At 37.9% G+C, this 19905-nt stretch overlaps 1 protein-coding gene across 1 annotated transcript in view; it reads left to right on the plus strand.

Moving 5' to 3' along the window:
• Positions 1-2337: 2337 nt before the first annotated feature.
• Positions 2338-19905, plus strand: part of LOC107091730 (calcium-binding protein 8-like) — a 51124-nt gene continuing 33556 nt past the window's right edge. The window contains exon 1 of the mRNA XM_015385840.1: positions 2338-3009. The gene's annotated coding sequence lies outside the window, so the exon portion shown is untranslated. The remainder of the gene's footprint in view (positions 3010-19905) is intronic.

Below are 19905 nucleotides of genomic sequence, written 5' to 3' on the forward strand. Positions count from 1 at the left end.
GTTAAAGATTAATCAAATGAAGAGGCCAAATGAGCATCTCTGCTGCTCCTCTGATAACAATTTTCTTCATAGAGTCTGTAACTATAAATGGTCATGTCTTTATAAGTTTGCTTTTGTAATCTATTCAGTCTTTTTTCAGATAATGGCTCTCTGTAAGATATTAAAAGCTTTGATAACTGAATCCTGCTAAAACCCGCCACATATCTCTAACCTATCTGTTGTGTTGCTTAGTTTTACATTTTTTGACTAATATTCTCTAACAAACCTTTTTAGGCCTTAGCAGGACAGCTAGATGCACACTGAGTTTAAATTACACACAAGTTAACCTGATTTACCAAGTCGAAGAAATCTAAATGTGTTTGGTTTATCGGATTTATCGAGAGGTAGCAGAGTATAGCGGACTGAATACAATACATCTCTTTAAAGAGAACAGATAGTTGAAATGTTATTTTACTATTATGGACTGCACTGTGCTGTCTACTACTATATATAAGAGGTTTGTTTTATATAATTGATATTAAAATGGGCATAAAACTGAACTAAAATGTATTTTTAAAGTAACTCCAAGCACTTAAATTAACAAATCCTGAGTGAAAAATGCGTTTTGTTTTTTTATTGGTAAATTGTTAAATGGTAAATGGCCTGTACTTCTATAGCGCTTTTTCAAGTCAGAAGAATTGACCAAAATGATTTACACTCCATACAGTCATTTACACACACGCTAACTGTCATGGTTTTGGTTCTCTCTGAGCTTTCATTGGTCTTATTTCCATTCTTGTGTTCTAGTTATTTTTTATTGTATTTTAGTTCTTATATATTTCTTGTTTGCCCTCTTGGGTCAGTCTCCTTTTCCCTAGCTCCCTTCTTGCTTCTGTCCACACCTGCTCCCAATCTGCTAATGAGCCTGGCCTTTGTTTCGCTCTCCTATTTATTCTCCCCCTGTTCAGTCACTCTTTGTTGGTTTGTCGTCATTTCTTTGCCCCCTTTTTGTAAGTATTCCTGGTTCTCAGTTTTTGTGGATTTATGTTTTGGATTTTTGCTTCTTTTTGGTTAATTAGATATTCAAGAAAGCACTTCAGCTTCAGTCTGCATTAGGTCCTCCTGTCAAACCTCCACCCCCACCTTGACACATATGGTTGCAAGTTATATTGTAGCCGCAGAGGTGCCCTGGGGCTCAATGACTGAGGTGAAGCTGCCATACACTGGTGCCACCAGTCTCTCAGACCATCAGTAGACAAGGTAAAGTGCAATGGCATAATGACACAACAATAGGCCCGTAGGCAACATTATATGGGTGGGCCCCATATGAAGTACAACACCCCAGCCCCCCGACCTATACCACCCCCCATCCCCGCCGCCGCTGCTTTAGACAAACGACCCGAAATGTGCCCCATACATACAAACTTCATCATTTCATCATTCTTCACCTTCACTAGACATGGATATACTTTAGTATATTCTGCTGTATAATCAGTCTCATCGGGCTACCTTAAGATTCACAGTCCCCCTCCTCCCCACCACTCTCTCCATTCATCTCCTGTTCCATCGTCGCTAAAACATTGTACGTAACGGTTTTAATCTACGCCCTGGATTACCCATAATTCCAAGTCGTATTGTACAAAATAAATTACTCAAATGCATTGTTATTTTATGATCTTTATTGCGGTTTGAAACATATTATATGAGTGTATTCTTTGCCAAACAACTAATGAACTATACACAGTTATTAACATAATACTTAAAAGTACCACTGTCTGCTTTGCTATCGATGTCGTGTTAAGAGCCGGGACTTGAACCGACAACCCTCCAGTTGCAACTCCTACACTGAAAAAAAAAATAGTGCAACCACTTTTGACATTTACTTAATCATATTTAGTTACTTTGACACAATTGTTGTATGTCCTACCCTGCTAACATGAAACAATTGTGTTAAAGTTATTAAATGTAATTAAGTAAATGCCAAAAACGGTTGCATTACTTTTTCAGTGATTGGATTGTACTACAACGTTTCACCAACTTTATAGAGGTGTTCAGTGGTAAGGTACCTAAAAACAGAATCAAGATTCAATGAAGATGGGGAGAAAGATAAAGATTAGAATAAGGAAGGGAAAAAAGAGGTCTAAACACTGCATCATATACTGCCTCTGATGTCATTTCCTAAACACCATAATTGGACATCAATGCTTCATCCAGCTGTGAAGAATGGCTAAATGAAAACACATTCAAAACACACACCCCCAGAGAGAGAGAGAGGTTGGTACTTTACTGATCCACTTAAACCTTAATTGCTCGGACCTCGCGGTCTCTCCTCCTCCTCCCTTCCTTCAAGTCACTCACAGACACACCTGAGATGAGCTCCCTCTGACAATCAGCCGCTGGTTGGTCCCAACGTAGCCCCTCCTTCATCGGACAGGACCAACACATTAAACGGGTTAAATCTGTCACCGGGAGCAGCGGGAGATTCCTTCTCTTTAATCGGCGGCTTGGACGATCTCATCTCCGAGCTTTTCTCCTCTCTATCAGCAGCAGACTGAATTTGAATCCATCAGTAGAGGAGGGAAGATCATCATCAGCAGCAGAAGACGCAGGAGAAGCAGCGCATCTCAGACACAGACCCGTGGGCGGCTGCGGGTGCGTCCGTCTGGGCAACAAACTGCTGCAAATGTCGGTGCTAAAAAGATTATAGATTCAATTTATTATTTTATGTTGAATTGGGGGGGAAAAATCCAAACAACGTTTTAACCTTAACCAGTTGATATTTTCCAAACAAGTATCTGAAAAGTAAATAGGGGGGCACATGACACACCGGTGGATTCACGGAGCCAGGTCCAACACCCAGACTGAATGAGTCCATCTTGGACTGTTGGACGGACTCCTTCAGAGGACAGGACGGATGCAAACGGACTAAACACAATCCGGCAACTGAAAGCAGCTCCAGCCGCTCAACAACCGGTGCGCTAACGGAACGGGAGGGGACTGTGACTCCGGGGGGAGCAGCTCCTTCTGCAGGTATGGTCCCGTCTGAGTGAGGGCGTTAAAGGTGATGAAGGTGATCACCCCGCAGGTCGCTCCTCCTCACGCCTGCAGACACGGTGATCGTGGCTGCACCTGTTGTATTGCGCGTGGATGCGTGACGCGCGCGCGCTTCTTATCTCATGGCACATCAATACCTCCCTGCTTGTCTTAATGGCAGGCAGACACGATTTCTGTTCATCCTACTGTTTCAAGGTGTTTCTGACCATTTAGCAAAGGATCCAGGTGTGCGCGGCTCGCGTCACTACGCGCTGCGTGGGTTTGATCGATGTGATTAGGTGATTATAGGTCCATCACGCACCATAAGTGTAATTATAGTGTAATTGTCTCAGGACGCAGCGGGGTGTGAAGCACTCCATCATATATACTGTAATGCTTGGTGGCTTCATCAGCGGCTCTGATGTTCTGCTTGTTGCAGCTCGTCTCTGATAAATGGAGACTGACTGCAGTCCAAACCCCAACAGCATTCACTGACAGAGCCAGATGCTCCTAACTCCACAGTCAGTCACTTCATGGTCAGATCTGCCACCTGCTTTGCACAGACTCATCATCTGATGCCAAGCTGGGGACGCTCCTGAGGGTAACTGGTGGATATATGTCCTCTAGGAAACCGAGTTTGCAAGTGCAAGCCAATTTTTTTTCTTCTTTAAGCGTGGGTGGGTGAGTAGGAGAGAGGGAGGGGTTGTTATTTTGCACATATATTTTTGACATGTAGCAGCAGATTGAAGTTTCTGAGACACCAGCTGTGTTTCCTTTATCTGTGCATGCATCAGACCATGATGTCCAGTCTTTTTCTCCCTGTCAGTGAAATCTGTCCTTGTCATTTCAGACCGGTAGAAAAGTAGATCACTTTTATCAGGGTTTATTTCTTTTATCTGATCATTAATACCATACAGTGCATTGTGGTAATCCACAGGGTTTGATTTTAGGACCAATACCTTTCAGCCATAATCTTGGGACGACTAACACAAGCTGTCAAGCATTTTAAGGACATTTAAATCTGTTTTTTTTTTTTTTATCTGCAGCAGAATATTGAAGCTACAAGATGGAAGATAGTAGTTGCATTTCCCTTTTCTTTGCAGATGCATCAGCCCATGATGCTTATATTCTCTCCATCATCAGGTTATTGCCTTTTCAGACACAAGAACAGTGACTCACCCTAATCTGGAATTAATCAACTGGTTTGATTGTTTTTGTTTTAATTAGCATAAATTAAAAACCTATCAAGTGAACTTGGGGTCCAGAAGGGGTGGATTTTCTAAGGCATCATCAGGAGAAATTACATATATTTCAAAAGCCGATGACGAATCACTTAATGATCCCAATTAATTTAATTTGCCCTGATCAGGCATAACATTATGACCAGCTGCCAAAGGCTATAGCTACTTATACATGCCTAAAATTTCCCCCGATCTGCTTTAAATCTTAGTTGATGGGAAATGCTAAATCTCTGTTTATGCGGAAACTTATAAATTGATCCAGATCATGACATGGATACATGTATGAAGCGTTCCATCACATCCATCAACACTTTAGTAGTAGAAGAAGAAGCTCCTTTTTTATAAACAAACCCGTGCTTGTCTGCTCATCCTCAACTTCAGCTACTCTTTTTGCCTGACCAACACTTTATTTTTGTGCCTGTGTCATATATTTGTATCCTTACTTTCTTTTTGGTGGTTATTTTATTAAAGTTAAGGCTCAGCAGTAACTTAAGCTAATGATCATTTGCTACAGAGGTAGAGGGGATGAAGTCATGCTTATCTAGATATTACATTTAGTTCCACCTACTTTAACCAGGACCAGTAGCCAGTGGATGAAGGTTACTGTACGAGTAAAGAGACAAATGTCACGCTGACGTTGCATACATGCAGTGGAGATTATTTTACTCCAAAGATCCCGAATGGTGGAATCGGAATGGCAACTCGGATTTAAAACTTTGTTCTGACATGTTTATATGAAACATTTTTGATCTGATCAGGCCTTCAATCCAATTATTTGTGTCCATTTACTTTAAACGTAGCAACAACCTGGTCTCCCTTATGCTCCTAAAAAGGCTCTAACCAATCAAAAGAATTAAGTCATTAAGAGGTAATGCTTCGATTTACAATTTAGATATTTAACTGTTGTTAAACTTTTAGATGATTTACAACTTTTATTTTAGCTTTAAACATAATTTTTTGTAATAAATTGAATGCTTTATTGACATTTCCATATCTGTAATAATGAACTCCTGCAGCAACGGATGTTAGGCATTAAGTGACCCAGGCTGACCTTCTAGAGAGCTGGCTGTAGGCAGCATACTTAGCGCCTCTCTTGAGGAAATGTTTTTAGAGTCCAGGTTTGATGGGTTAGAGTAAGACAGCTGAGATCACAGCTGTGGCATGACTGCCTGTATATGCCCAAGGTGACATCAGTGTGGGACACTGACAATGTGTTGATGTGCAGAAGAGGGAAAGAAAGGACATAGGGAACAATTTGATTTCCTTTTTTTTTATTTTATTACTGTTTGCATTCTACAAATCCAGTAAATCACAGTTATATTCTATGTGGCTTGTTAATGTTGCACATGTGCCTCATACATTTACCCTCCCTCTGTCTTTTGCTTTGTTGTCTGTGGTAAATGATGAATTACAGAGATTTACCTGTGTCTACCTTTGGTGCTTCAACTGATCAGCTGATGTTTCATTGCTTTCATCCGTTAGCAGCAGCCTGTATTGAAAAAGACATGCAGAGCAACCCTCTGTTTTTGTGGCTCGGAATGAAAGACGTGTCTATTTCAATTTATGTGTTACTAAAAGCGTTCTGCTGATCTCAAGTATCAAATATAACTCTAGAGAAGAACCACTGCCTTTAAAAAGTATTAATACCGGTTCCAAACACACACTTCAATTAGTATAATTGGTCAATTATATGACAGAACAGCAGAGGATAGTGGATAATAGGGAAGCAGCAGCTGTGAAGAGTTGTTTTTTCAAAAACAGTATACAGATAAAAACCTAAATTTGGCCTAAATACAACAAAAAAATCTTTTGGATTTGGTTTATTTTTAGGGATTGATTTTTTTTCTGTACAAAAAAGCTCAGTCTGACCAGATGTAGGATGTCTCTAAAAAGCAATATTCAAACCAAATATTCTAAACTGGATCTGCATCTAGGATTGGATTTTGATTTATTTATTCTAATGCATGAACATTTTTAGATCTAAACTAGGGGTCTGCAACCTTTGGGTTCGGGGTCATGTGTAACCCTTCTGCTGAGCTTTGGACAGCTATTACCGGGTACATTAAAAAATAAAGTTTCAAATCATAAAATAATCTAGTTTGAACAGTTTTTTGTTTTGCTTTATGCAGCATGTAAGAAATCCTTCAAAGTATGATACTGGTGTTCATTTTAATGTAATTTGAAAAAAAAAAAATACCTGATGCACTTTGTTGAAAAATCCTAAAGCAATGTTTGCCCTTTTTCAAATTTTCTTCACTTTTTAATCAGAAAATAGAGACAATAGAAGTTATAATTCTTTAATTTTTCAATAAGTTCAATATTTTGATGTTTTTTGGCTGCCAAATATGAATATATTTTTTTTATATATATATTGATCAAGCATTTCTTGCTCACAATGGCTCACAAACACTAAAATCGCTCATTGGATTAAAAAGGTTGCTGAAACCCAGCATAAACCATTCCATTGTTTCTTCAAGGTCATTGTTCTACTGAAAGGTAAACCTCCATTCCATCCAAACTCTTTTGTTCTGTCATTACTGTAGCTCCTTTCATCTTCTTTTTAACTGAACAGTTTTCCTTCCTCTGCTAAAGACAAACGACCCAACTACATAATGCAGCCTTCTGTCAATCTGCATTTTGCTTATAATAATTTTGCAAATAAGCCAAAAAAATATTTTTTAATCTCAACTGGTCAAAGCACTTTCGTTTTTCATTGTTATCATTTTTTTTTTCTGCTGTAATCTCGCCACTCTTCAATGAGCCTTTTCACACCTTTATTCTTAAAAAATCTTCTTTTTTTCCACCGTGTCTCTGAATTTTCATGATGTTAGTCTTTTTCTTTTTTTCTAAGACAGTTTTTATGTCACTATGTTTTATATGAACATATCAGAATGAAAGAAAATGCATATAAGAATTGTAGAATTTAATCTTAAAAAAGAAAAAAGGAAATCCAATTGCTTTTTCTTTTACTTCAAAACTATGCACAGCTTTTTGTTTGTCTTATGTAAATTACAAATTAAATATATTTATGTTTGTTCTTAATGGGAGATGGTTTAAGGGTTATTAATACTTTCGGAAGGCACTGGCTATAATTTGCATGTTTGTCCAATTCTGCCTGAAAGTAGGTCCATGTTGTGGAAGTTTAATTCCTCTGTTATCCTATTAGTGCTGTCTACCTGTGATGTCCTTTGGATGTGCTGCTGAAAAAAAAAGCAGTTTTGACCCCTTTCTGCCATTCCAGTAATGCATTTGTTTCCCTATGGGAATAAAACGAGGAATGTGGAGGGAAAAAAGGCGGATTCTCCTTCTAATGCCTGTTCACAGTCAGTTTTCTTAATTTGAGCCTCTGCTTTGGGTGTAAATTTGTTCTCACAGCAGACTTCAAACTAGGTCCTCTGGTGTGCAAGTGACCCGTAGTTCAAATGTTGTCAGCCAGCCCACTTTTATTCGCTCTTTTTACCCTCTTCCTTCCTTCCATCCTATCCCACCTATCAGCCTGCATACCCGTCTGTCTTTACGCCACTCCTTTCACTGCACTCAGGCAATGGAGGCAATGGAGCTTATCAGATGGAGCCTTTCTGCTAAACACTGTGTCTGTCAGCTCTGATGTCCATCTCTTTGACAACATTCAGTGATTTCACAAGTTGGTAAAAAAAAATAAAAAACAGAATATGGAGAATAGGAGGGAGGATAAAAGAAAGTAAGAAACAAAGAAGAATGAATACACATGGGACTGATTTTTGTGATTTTTGTTTTCAATGTTTGCTGGATGTTGTCATGAGTGGGTATTTTCTGTAAGGGAACAATTATAGGAGCAGATGATACCAAAACAAATAGCGATGATACCAAAACAAATAGCTTCCATATGATATGTCTAATTACTTGGTCTCTTAATTCTAATCAATTTTCACACACTGATTAATTTAAAGGGGTCATAGAATGATTCTATAGGGTATTTGGTGCTGGTCCTTAAGGTCTCTGAATATGGTGTGTAACATTGGTTGGGCTGAAAATGGCATATTTGCTGTTCTATGAGCCCAAATGCAAGCCTGGTAAAAGCCTTAGAATGAAATGACAGGTTTTCTTCCTTTTATGGTATGCTAATGAATATTTAGATGAGCTGTGCTCTGATTAGTTGGTTTACAACGAGCAAAGCTGCTGAGCAAAGTCATCATAGCAACATCAACATCAAATTGTTGATATGGTAGGGTGACCAGATTTCCTCTTTTTCCCGGACTTGTCCTACTTTTCATACCTAAAAAAATGTCTGGAGGAATTTCAAGTCGTCCGGGATTTTGGTCGACTACAGTGCAGCAGAATTGAGCCGTCAGCTCCAGGGCTGGTCCAGGAACCCTGGCGACCCAGTGATGGTAGCCTGGTCAACGGCGGCACCATGTTTCCCCTAGTCTGCCTTACCGGGCAGGGAGGGGGGAGCATACCGTGACCAGGTCGGGTTCGGACCAGCCCCGGAGCTGATAGCTTGGTTAGAATACCAGGTTGGGTCCAGTCAGAGGTCAGCACTCAAAAATGTCCTTTTTTTCAGAAACCCAAATCTGTCCAAGATTTTTGAAAGCTGTCTTTGGTAAAATGCTTAGAGCAAATGAAAAGCTGAGCATCAAACTTTGCTAGAATCTTCTGATAGACAAAAATAATCCATGCCTGTCGAGTCTCCAGATCCTTGGGAAGACTGTGATAATTTTCGCCTTTCTCCGTGCAGCCTGGAAAACTGCATTTACGCCTTTGGTTCTGGCTCATTTTCAATAGAGAAACTGCCTGCTTTGTAATTCTTGTAGAAGTAAACCCAACTGTAGTCTAAACATCTAAACCGGTGTCTTACATCTACCTCAATTCATGTTCTTGGGCCAGTGAACCAGTGGGCTGGTCTGTATGTCAATTTTGGAACATGACAAAAGTACAGGCCAGAACCAAATAAGGCAACATCCCTGATTTGACGTCAATTCAGGGCTTCGTTTGGATTCACCCATTTTATGGTAGAAGTCTAGAATTGTGAGATTTGCATAGAAAGCAGGTGTCGATGGGGTTTGAACTTCTCTGTACGTCCATTTCACCTACTGAACTATCATTATTCATCTATGACAATGTTAACTCGTTTTGCATTCTATCACCCGTTTAAGGTATAATTTGGGATTTTCGGGAAATTTGTTTGAAATTTTAAGTAGCCAGTTAACCCAACAGTCACGTTATAAGAGGAACATGCAAACTCCATTCAAAAAGACCATATAGGATAGGATTTTAACTAAGGACCTTTTCCCTCAAAGAAACAGTGACAACTGCATCACTGAAAAAATATTGTCTGTAAATAAACCTCATACAACCAATTATCAATAAAAATAGCCTTTTTTTACTGACATTAAATGAGACAAATCTTTTATTTTTAAGATAATTTATTTCATCCATCCATTATCTGACACACTTGTCCCAATTAGGGTCGTGAGGGGTGCTGGTGCCTATCTCCAGCTGTCAATGGGCAAGAGGCAGGGTACACCCTGGACAGGTCACCAGTCCATTGCAGGGAAACACAGAGACAAACAGGACATACAACCGTTCATGCACAAACTCAAACCTAAGGACAATTTTAGAGAAACCAATTAACCTAACAGTCATGTTTTTGGACTGTGGGAGGAAGCCAGAGTACCCAGAGAGAACCCACACATGCTCAGGGAGAACATGCAAACTCGATGTAGAAAGACCCCAGGCCGGGAATCAAACCCAGAACCTTCTTATTGCAAGGCAGCAGTGCTACCCACTGTGCTACTGAGCAGCCCAATATTTTGTCTATCTTCCTCAAAATTAGAAGTCTATACACACTACTATGTCTTTTAACAAACCTGGATAGAGACGTCTTGGCTTTGTCAACAATAGGCATGTTCACTTTGTGTGTGATGTAACCACTTTGTGTGTGACATCACAAGAAAACCCTAATAAATTAGGTAAGCATGGGCCTCCACTGGTCTGTTTTACTCTTTTGCGTAGTTCCTTTGTACATGAAGATACCTCAGTCATTCACTCAAACTCTGTAGAGACCAGTTTAAACAGCAAAAGAATGTGAAGCCATTATTCAGGAACAAGATTTTGCTATTTTCCAAAGACAAACATGCTATGTTGCATTAAGGTCCATTAATTGCTTTGGCAATAAGTCTGGCCAAGCTTGGCTAATTAACTTTTTATTGGTAGACATTTCCACATGGATTTAGGTCAATGATTTGAAACCATGTTTATTTGTCATTCTAAAAGTCATGTCTGCAGTATGTTGTGGAAAAACAGGACATTATGAATTAAAGGTCCTGTATCATTCATCATACCTTTTAAGCCTTTCAAAGTCACCTTTAGGCTAATACAAGACTATTCTAATCCTTTAAACTATATAGGTATTTATTTGTTATGAAATTTCATTGCTTTATTCAAACTCTGAAGAAAAACACTTCAAAGCCTCCTCTCTCTGTCTGGGAGCCGACCATTTCGTCACACCACTTCTAAAGGCTGAACAAAGCCTAAGATCTCTCATGGCCAAAAAACTGATTTTAAGACTTTAAAATCAGCTTAAAAAGGAAAGCAGCTGCCCTGTGAAGATAGATTCTAAAAAAAAAAAAAAAACCTTTTGTAACTCTTTGGCGGTATAATCTTCTAAAATGGCCTAATAGTCGTTTACAGTACTGCAGCATGCTGTTAAAGTAGCTGCTTCCTGGAGGGGACATGCCCAAGTAGTTCTGCTTCAAACACCTGTTTTCACAGGTCAGAGAGGAGCTGCTGCTCAGACAGCAGAACGCAATAGGATTACTCAAAGATGCATGAATCTAGCAAAACACCCCTAGGTGCATGATTTTGATGGAGTCAAAAACTAAAATTAAAAAATGATCAAAGAAAAAGTAAAGTATGAATAAAACAATTCCTTTCCCCATATAAGGTTGGAAATATGTGAAATAATACATTTTTGACAAATAGACATTTTTTTTTAATGACTTTTATGTTTTAAAGGTTTGTCTGGCCATTTGGCTTTGCTTGAAGGGACTTTAAGCAACGGTTTGACTCTACTCTCATTAATTGATGGAAATTGTATATGAAAAATTTAAACTGAGGGATTCTACTTGTAGAGCTGGAGTCCTGGTGCTTTAAATGGTGCTTTATTTGTTAAATCCATAGTAAAAAAAGTAATTTCAAACAAAAAAACAACACCTGAAGTGATGTTCTTGAAAGATTAACATTCACATTTCTTTAAATTACTGTATAGACAACACAAGACTTTTTTTTATACAGCACACTTTAGTGAGACAATTCTTAGTGATGTACATGAGGAAAAAATAAAAAACAAAAGTACGTTGCAATGTTATTGAAGCAACACAATTATAGAGAATAAAAGTGGAAAGTGTTTAAGTATTAAGTATATATAAAAATATTATATATAAAAAAATATGAAATGATAAACTGAAAAAAATAAAATTATAAAAAGTGAACCAAAGTTGGACTGGAAAGTCAACTAAAGTCAACTAACAATGTTTGGATGGGACAGCCAAAGGAAACTCTAAAGATATATGTTGTTAATCTTAATTTCAAGCAACTGAGGCTTTACAGCATTTTATTTTTTTTTTATTGTCATTATACTGTCAACAGTACAGAGCAATAAAATTAACTCTCTGCAGTTAACCCATCCTCTTGGGGAGCAGTGAGCTGCCATTGTGCGGCGCCTGGGGCTTTTACAGTTTTCTGGAAATGTATTCCAGATTATTGTTGCAAAAGAAATAGACACTGCTTATCCATGTTTGTTTCTGGTTCTAGGTATACAAAGTAGGTTGGAGACCAAATACCTTAGAGGTCTGAGTAGTTTAAACACTTGGAGCTAAGTCATTCAGTAATTTATAGACTAGCTGAAGTATTTTAAAATCTGTTATCTGAGAGATGGGGATCCAGTGTAAACACTTTACAACTGGGGTGTTGTGCTCCACCATCTTAATTTTGGTGGGGATGCTGGCAGCAGCTTTCTTGATCCGCTGCAGCTGTCTGACCGACCTATAGGCAGACCTGTGAAAACGCTAATGCAGTCATAAGTTACTAAAGATGAACGTATTGATTTTGTTGTTGTTTTTTTAAAGATCCTTAGTCCTTTAATCCTGGAGACCTTCTGTGATAGAAGACTAACTTTGTTAATGTATTTTTGTGCCCCTTAAGGACCAGGTCTGAGTTCATACACTTAGATTTTAAGCCTGGCTGGTGGTTTTAAGTTGTACTAACTGAAATTATTATCTAACTTTTAAACACTCTTCTTTTTGTCCAAAAAAATATTAATTCAGTTTTGTTTTGACTCGGCTATGCCTTGATTTCTTTTGTACATTCATCCACTGCTTAAATGGGTTCATAGTCACATGGAAATATGGAGATGCATAGCTGTGTGTCATCTAAATAGTTTTTGGTAACGTTTGTTGTTGTAGTTAGGGGGGAAATGTAGATATTTTATTAAAATAGATTTTTGTGGTCCCTGATGTAAAGTTACCTACTGACGCATCATTGCCCGACAATAACCGAATAATAGCGGATTTACTACTTTATACTACATTTCGCAATCTCTTCTTCTCCTTTTACCCAGTCTGTGACTAAATAATGTCTTTAGCCCCATTGCGGCTAAAAACGTAAAATAAATCAACTATTATTCACATTTGGAATTAAAGCTAAGCTCAATAATCAAACTAGGCGATTTGGGCGACAGTGGCGTCAGATTAAGGGGTTTAACCTTCAACTGGAGGGTTGTTAGTTCAAGCCCCAGAGCCAGCTTTTAGTGTTGTTGTGTCCTTGGGCAAGTCACTTCATCCACATTGCCTACTGATGGTGATCACAGGGTGCGGTGGTGCCAGTGCCCTAGGGCAGCTTTGGCTACAATGTAGCTTGCCACCATCAGTGTGTGCGTGAATGAATCCTGACTTGAAAAAGCACTATATAAGTACAGGCCATTATTACTATCAAGTTGCTCATGCACCACTTAAACCCGCATGTAAATTGCATGACATAATAAAACCTATAATAAAACCATAAAAAAACATAATAAAGCCCAGAAGCTCCTAGTTTTTAATGTTTGACCTTGTAATTTATTCCTTATGTTTATTTGTACCATTTTACAACAAAAATAATAAGAACATTTCAGTATCATTCTTTTGTTGATCTTAATATTTCTATGTACTTATTTACTATGTACTTCTATGTACTTATTTACTTTTTCTACAATGGGTTCAGAACACACTTTGTACCAAAACCAAACGCAGGACCAAACCTACTCTTTAGTCCAGTTGATGTGTCACCCCTTTTTAACGTACAAGAGATGGATAAATGATTAAATAATCAAATGAAATTCTTTAACTTTATACCTACAATTGGCAAATAATCTGGGTGATAAAGAATCTTCATGTTTTCAATGTAAATTTGCATATTTTCAACCCTGATGTGAGGAATATTTTTTAGTATTGCCCATGTTAAACCCTAGCTTTACATAACTGTTAGGCATAAAGACTAAGGTTTTCCTAGAAATTTATGAAGTTTAGACAGTTTTTACTTTGTCTTTGACAATGTGCCTTATCACGATACGCTGGAGCCACTGACGATTCCTCATTTACAAACAACATGTCTATAATGTAATTATGTGACAGGATAAAAAGCTTCTGTTTTTTCTATTATTCTGGGCCGCCTTCATGCCCATCTTGTCTGAGTAAGATTCAATTCTGTTCAATTCTCTTCAAACATGTTTCATAGTGACTTAATATAAATAAATTGGAAAGTATTATTTATAGTATTTGTTCCCAGTGATATTTTCCAGGAAAGAATCAATGAGAGAACACTTAAAGTTGTAAATACTTAGCCCTCCTTTTGATAAAGGGACAAAATTCAAAATAGCTAATCCAAGCAAATCAACAAAACATATTATTAAGATAATTTATCACGGTAAACGCTCAGTTACTTATTGGTGAAGACATTTTAGGATCAGATCTGGCGTGGTTATAGTTTCAGAAACAGAACCATATTCAAACTCAGGTTTAAAATAATTTCTTGTAAATATTTTGTACATCTGCCCTAAAGGTGGTAGCTTGGACACTCAACAAACCGGCACCCTATGGAAGGATATTTAGCACGGGAAAATGCATTCTGCTTGTGATTCATTCACTAGTTCATCAATGTGAATTTAAAAAAAAATCTTCAAAGCTTTCAAATCCTTAAGTAAAAACACTCCTGTCTGACAAAAACAGCTCACCTTACCTTAAGTAAAGAAAGTGGATATGATCCCGGGACCATTGCTGCAGGGTCTGCTGGATTTAAGGACTCTGACAGCTTTGCTTGGCTTCGAAAGTGAACAAAAAACATCGACTTGCTCTGTAAAATCTCTGCCCACCATGTTGAAGTGACACTGACAACCAGCAGATGTGATGACGTGGCGCAGCCTTTCACCCTCCATGCATTTTTACTATTAGGCTCAAAGGATTAGAAAAGAAGAAAGCAAAAATGCATGGGAATTGACATGAAGATAGTTTCTGATTGGTCCCCGAACATCAACACGGTTACTGATACCGTTCATAGTCTTGCCCTACGGAGCAAAACAGAATAAGGCAGATCAATATTCAGTTCACACAGAAAGTGCATGGCAAAATGGTATGGAGGAAAATAAGTCGGTAGAAAGTACAGTAAAGCGCTCAGAATTCGGTTCATGTAGGATCTCTAGCCGGCCGATAGGGATCAATCCTGTTTCAGACTGGCTTTTCTTTGCTTAAACATGTATAATTTAATATGGTCTGTCATCAGCAATAGTAACTTGGTTTTTATTTCAGGAAGTCTGGAATTAAAACTGGACTGTTTTCAAATTTTAAAAGTAGAATTGAGAGTATTGGTCAAGAATGTAAAGAATTTTTACAATGATTATGCTTTAAATTGATAGAATTACAGTTGTACTGGTATTTATTGATCTTTATTTATTTTTTTCCAAGAAAACCCATTCTAAAATTGCAGATGAAAAGTTATAGGTTAATCACGGGAGGGATAAGATTCTATTAGAACGTATGCCTGCAGGGGTGGCTACTCTTTTCTACAATTCACCTAGTAAGGTGATACACCAGTTCAACTAAAATTAGTCAGTGGCTTTTGTGTGTCTTAGACTTAAATACAGAGTTAAATCTTTCTTTCCTAAATGCAAGTTGTTGTTTTTTTGCAGATGACTTTACCATTTCGACAGATTCCAACAAAAATAATACCTTAGCTTTTTCACATAGACAGTGTACAGGCACTGTAATAACCTGTTAGATCTGCAGCTCTTCAAACCTAACCACATGAATAAATCCAGAATAGACATATGTGGAATTCCCCTTTCATGATGAGTTTTGTTGTAATCTGTTTTATATCTACAGCGCCCCTCACTCATCATTGACATAAGAATAGTTTTTAAACCATACAGTGAGATACCACAGAGCAAAGGCTACAGGAAGTTTAAGTCTAGTTTTACAAAATCAGATGTTGTTTTCTGTAAATCAAATCAAAACTTTAATGTCAAATGTGACAAAGGATGAATCTGTACCATCCTATATTTTCAAATGGGAATTTATTGTAATATAAATTTATTGTAATTATAATTTATCTGTCAGCACTTTATTTGATCTGGAAAATCTCAAAGCAAGGTTTCCGAAATGAATGAATAACTATAACTGGCAAATAGAAATTGACAATGTTTTCTACTAAACTAAATATTTATCTACAAAAAAACAACAAGGAGGCTTATGTTAGATCAGGGCAACATCGATAGAGGAAGGGAAAGGAGCTCTTCCTTTTGTTGTTGCTTAGTAAACATGAGACGGAAAATAAATTCGATAACGAGCTTATTTATAAATGGGCAGATTAAATCCAATCGTTCTGTGATTACTGAAGGAGCTGCATCCTTTCAGTCTATTTCTATCCTTTAATTTCCAATGTTATTCTAAATTCTATACTCTGCAACCTTTTCTCCTGATGACACAAATATATTTTTTGACTTAATACAACATCCAATTCCCTGCATTGACATTGATTTTTCTCACCTCTACAGATATATCTATGACTAATCTTGAAGCTATAGAAGGTTTATTATCGAACAAATCCAGCGGCTGTGAGGACCTTACAACTTTTTATATTTTTTTAATGCTCTTAAAGAAACCTTTTTCTAATGATGACAGAAGCCATAAATAATCTTTATGTCCTGATTAAAAAGAAGCAGGGCATTAGAACCATCATTCGTAAACCCAGTAAGGACCAAGCTATGACAAGTTAAAACTCATCTCATCATTAAATGTAGATTATGAAACTTTTACTTTGGCTTTTTTCCAACAGATAAGAAACAAACATGCATCAAAAATATAATTGAAAGAGGAAAATATAAAACAAAATTTAAGGAAAGTAATTAAGAAATGTTGATCTAGAATGAATGTATTGGTATTAAGGGGTATTTGTTTATTTGGCAGGATTTGTTTAACATAAAAGGAATTGTAATCTACATGTATTTATCCATCATACTATCTATTTATCCTAAACAAAACCAAATATAAAAACCATGTTTATATAGACACACTGCTACACAAACATAGTGTATGCGTGTCCTTCAGCACAGCAGTCCGGAGCTATATTCCTACTCTGGGTAGTTTTCTTATTGTTGACCCCATGAAAGGTGAAGGATAGAATCGGGAGGTAGGAGCTGCATTAAAAGTATTGGGAAGGAGCCCATTTATAGTCCTTGCTCATTTAGAATTGAAGCCACTCTTATTTTCAATCAATAGATTTACTTTTAGTTAAAGTTATGGTAAAGTTTGGAACAACGCTGCCAGAATCGAAATTGGAATCTGACAGAGAATCTGTGCTGAGAATTAATGATTAGGGTGATGGCAAGGAGGCATTCCTGCCTCAAACTTAAAACCCATCAAAATTATTTGAAAAGCCAGTGGATACGTTCAAAAGCTGATAATAGGTTCATATTGATGTAGTGCCACTAAAGATTTTTTTATTATTATTACTGAAAAGGATATAGTGGGTGATTTGTTTTGATAAAGATCTAAAAGAAAAAAAAAACTGTGTGGAAAAAAAAGGTACGCACTTTACTTTTTTTTTTTTTTTTTCTGAATCGTCCAGGAATATGAAGAAGGTTTTGATTTTACATTATTTTACATCAGCAGATGACTTGAATTGACAGAACCAAATCAAAGTAAAACCCCTGAAAGATAAAGAATATTTTTTTATATATACACTTTATGTTTACAAAAAACAAATAATTGTTTCAGTAATGATAAAAAGGAATATTATTTTTTTTTTTTGTAGCAAGACTCACTCCATCCTTTTTTATATGTTTCTTTGTATGACAATGTATAATTTCCCCATTACAAAAATACTTTTTAGTCCAATAAGTAGCTGCTACATGTCTAAAATATCAGTGCTCCATGCACCTTCTTAGTAGGCAAGGTCAACGCTAGTCATTGCTTCTGGATAAACAAGAAGAAAGTATACTAATACTCTTCACTAGTATGCAAGCGAACTTTACCCACAAAGTAGCTGCTGCGGGAACTGGAAACACATTGCAGACAAACAGCCTCTGATGTCTTACAGTTAATTATTAAATAAAGAGTGCTAATACAATTGAAGAGACCTTCACAGCCTGAAATCCATGGACACATATAAGCTACGCTTTACCGGCTTTGTAAAGGAAGTCAGAACTCTTCGTGTGAATAAGAAGGTTCAGGCTACTGGTAGATTAAATAATACCATAACTGGAGCCTCCTTTCAACATACGTTAATTAACCACTCAGTTCTGTATACGTCTTTACTTTTGGAGATTTCCAAATGTGTCGTTAAAGTTGCTGTGTTTAGCCTAATTTGTGCATATTCCTTATGTTTATGCTTCCTCTTTCCTTTCCCCCTCCTGCTCCTCCTGTGCAGTGCTTGTTTACCCAAGGGGAGCCCACCCACTATTATTGGAAATATATGACTGAAAGCCTTAAATGTATTGAAGGATTTAAATGTGTGCTTTGTCTCTAGAATAGATGCATGTCTCTGTGTGTGACCTGAGTGAGTTAGGTGTTTACGTGAGGCACGTTTAGCCCAGTAGCAGATGGAGTGAAGAGCAAATTTCCTTGGAGTTTGTGAGCTGTGTACATGTTAATACCCTTTTACATACACATCAACAAACTGTGCTTTTTATCTCTGTCTCATTCAGAGACTGTGTTTTCACACCTGGTGCCCTTTGCAGATCATCAAAGCAGACTTTTTTTTTAACACTCACTACAGCCTTTTCTTCCTTTGGCTGTGATCCTAAGATCCCCAAAAAAAATCAGGTCAAAATCTTGTTTTGCAAGAAGATAAGCGAGACAGTTTTAATCACTTTAGATGAGACCCTTTGCCATCTTTTCATTCCTGGTAGATGCTGACTAAAAAAATCCTCTGGATTTCTTTCCCTCCCACTTACTCGCCTATCATTCTACCCCTCAACTCAACATCTGAAATTAGGAGGAATACAGCATGAAGCGTATCATCAAAATGTCAGAATGTTACATGCGGAGAACCCTCAGCAGGACAACTCTGGCAAATCAAAGAAGAGCTGCTCTGATCATGCAATAGCTGAGGCAGCTACAGCACTGACACCTTTACAAGGCCTGAGGTTTCATGTCAAGGTGCCGTGTGGCGCCTTGGTGTGGCAGTTGAGATTGTCCTGGGGGACAGGGAGCCAGTGGATTTGACAGGGAAGGTTAGAGGAAACAACAGCTCACATGAATCTCTCTTCTTTTAAACATGAAGTAGCAGAAAGGTGGAGAGAGATTTCCCAAACCAAGTAGTCTGATAGAATGATTTAGAAGAAACAAGATATCATTTTTAACAGTTTGTAAATCACAATCAGAGGGCCTTTATTTCTCTTTGTAAACAGCACAACAACTTTGTTGCATAACAACCCATTCAAAGGTGCCTGGTGCTGCAGTCTTACAGTTATGTAAATCCCTTTATTTTCCCACAATGCGGAAATTCGTTCTCTGCATTTTGACACATCCCCTTGGGGAGCAGCGGGATGCCACTGTGTGGCGCCCGGGGAGCAAAAAGGGGACAAAGGCCAAATTATGCTTCTGACGCATAGCCTCTGCAACCGTCAAATCTGTCACAGTGCCTGAAAGCGCCCCTGTGCAGAGGTTCTGCAACCGTCGTTATGCACCTCAAAAAAATCCTGACTATGTGTCAATGTCATGTTTTGGTTGTGGTTTAGAGCAGCGGTCCCCAACCACCGGGCCGCGGTGATTTCTTGTAGTTTTAATGCAAACAATAATAACAGAGGCAAAATCCAAAAATCCAACTAAAAATGTAACACAGACCAGAACCATGGAGACATCAGGGGAAAACACGCACAAGTAGCCAGGGAGAGACGAGGTGAGCACAGAACAGCGACGACAGGACCAGCAACAACAAAGAACCAACAAGGAGTGACTGCAGAGAGACAGTTTATGTAGCTGACTGTCAGGTCTAAGCACCTAAAACATCATACATACATACGGGGAAAGAAAGAAGCACAGAGACAATTAATTTAGCTTTACTCGCGAGAAGAGTAGGAAGAGACTGCAGAGTTTACAAATCTCCAACCCACTCTGCCAGTCTTCAGCTTTCTCCTCGC

This window comes from Cyprinodon variegatus, unplaced genomic scaffold (genome assembly GCF_000732505.1).
Source record: "Cyprinodon variegatus isolate N-32 unplaced genomic scaffold, C_variegatus-1.0 Scaffold350, whole genome shotgun sequence".
Classification (NCBI taxonomy): Eukaryota; Metazoa; Chordata; class Actinopteri; order Cyprinodontiformes; family Cyprinodontidae; genus Cyprinodon; species Cyprinodon variegatus.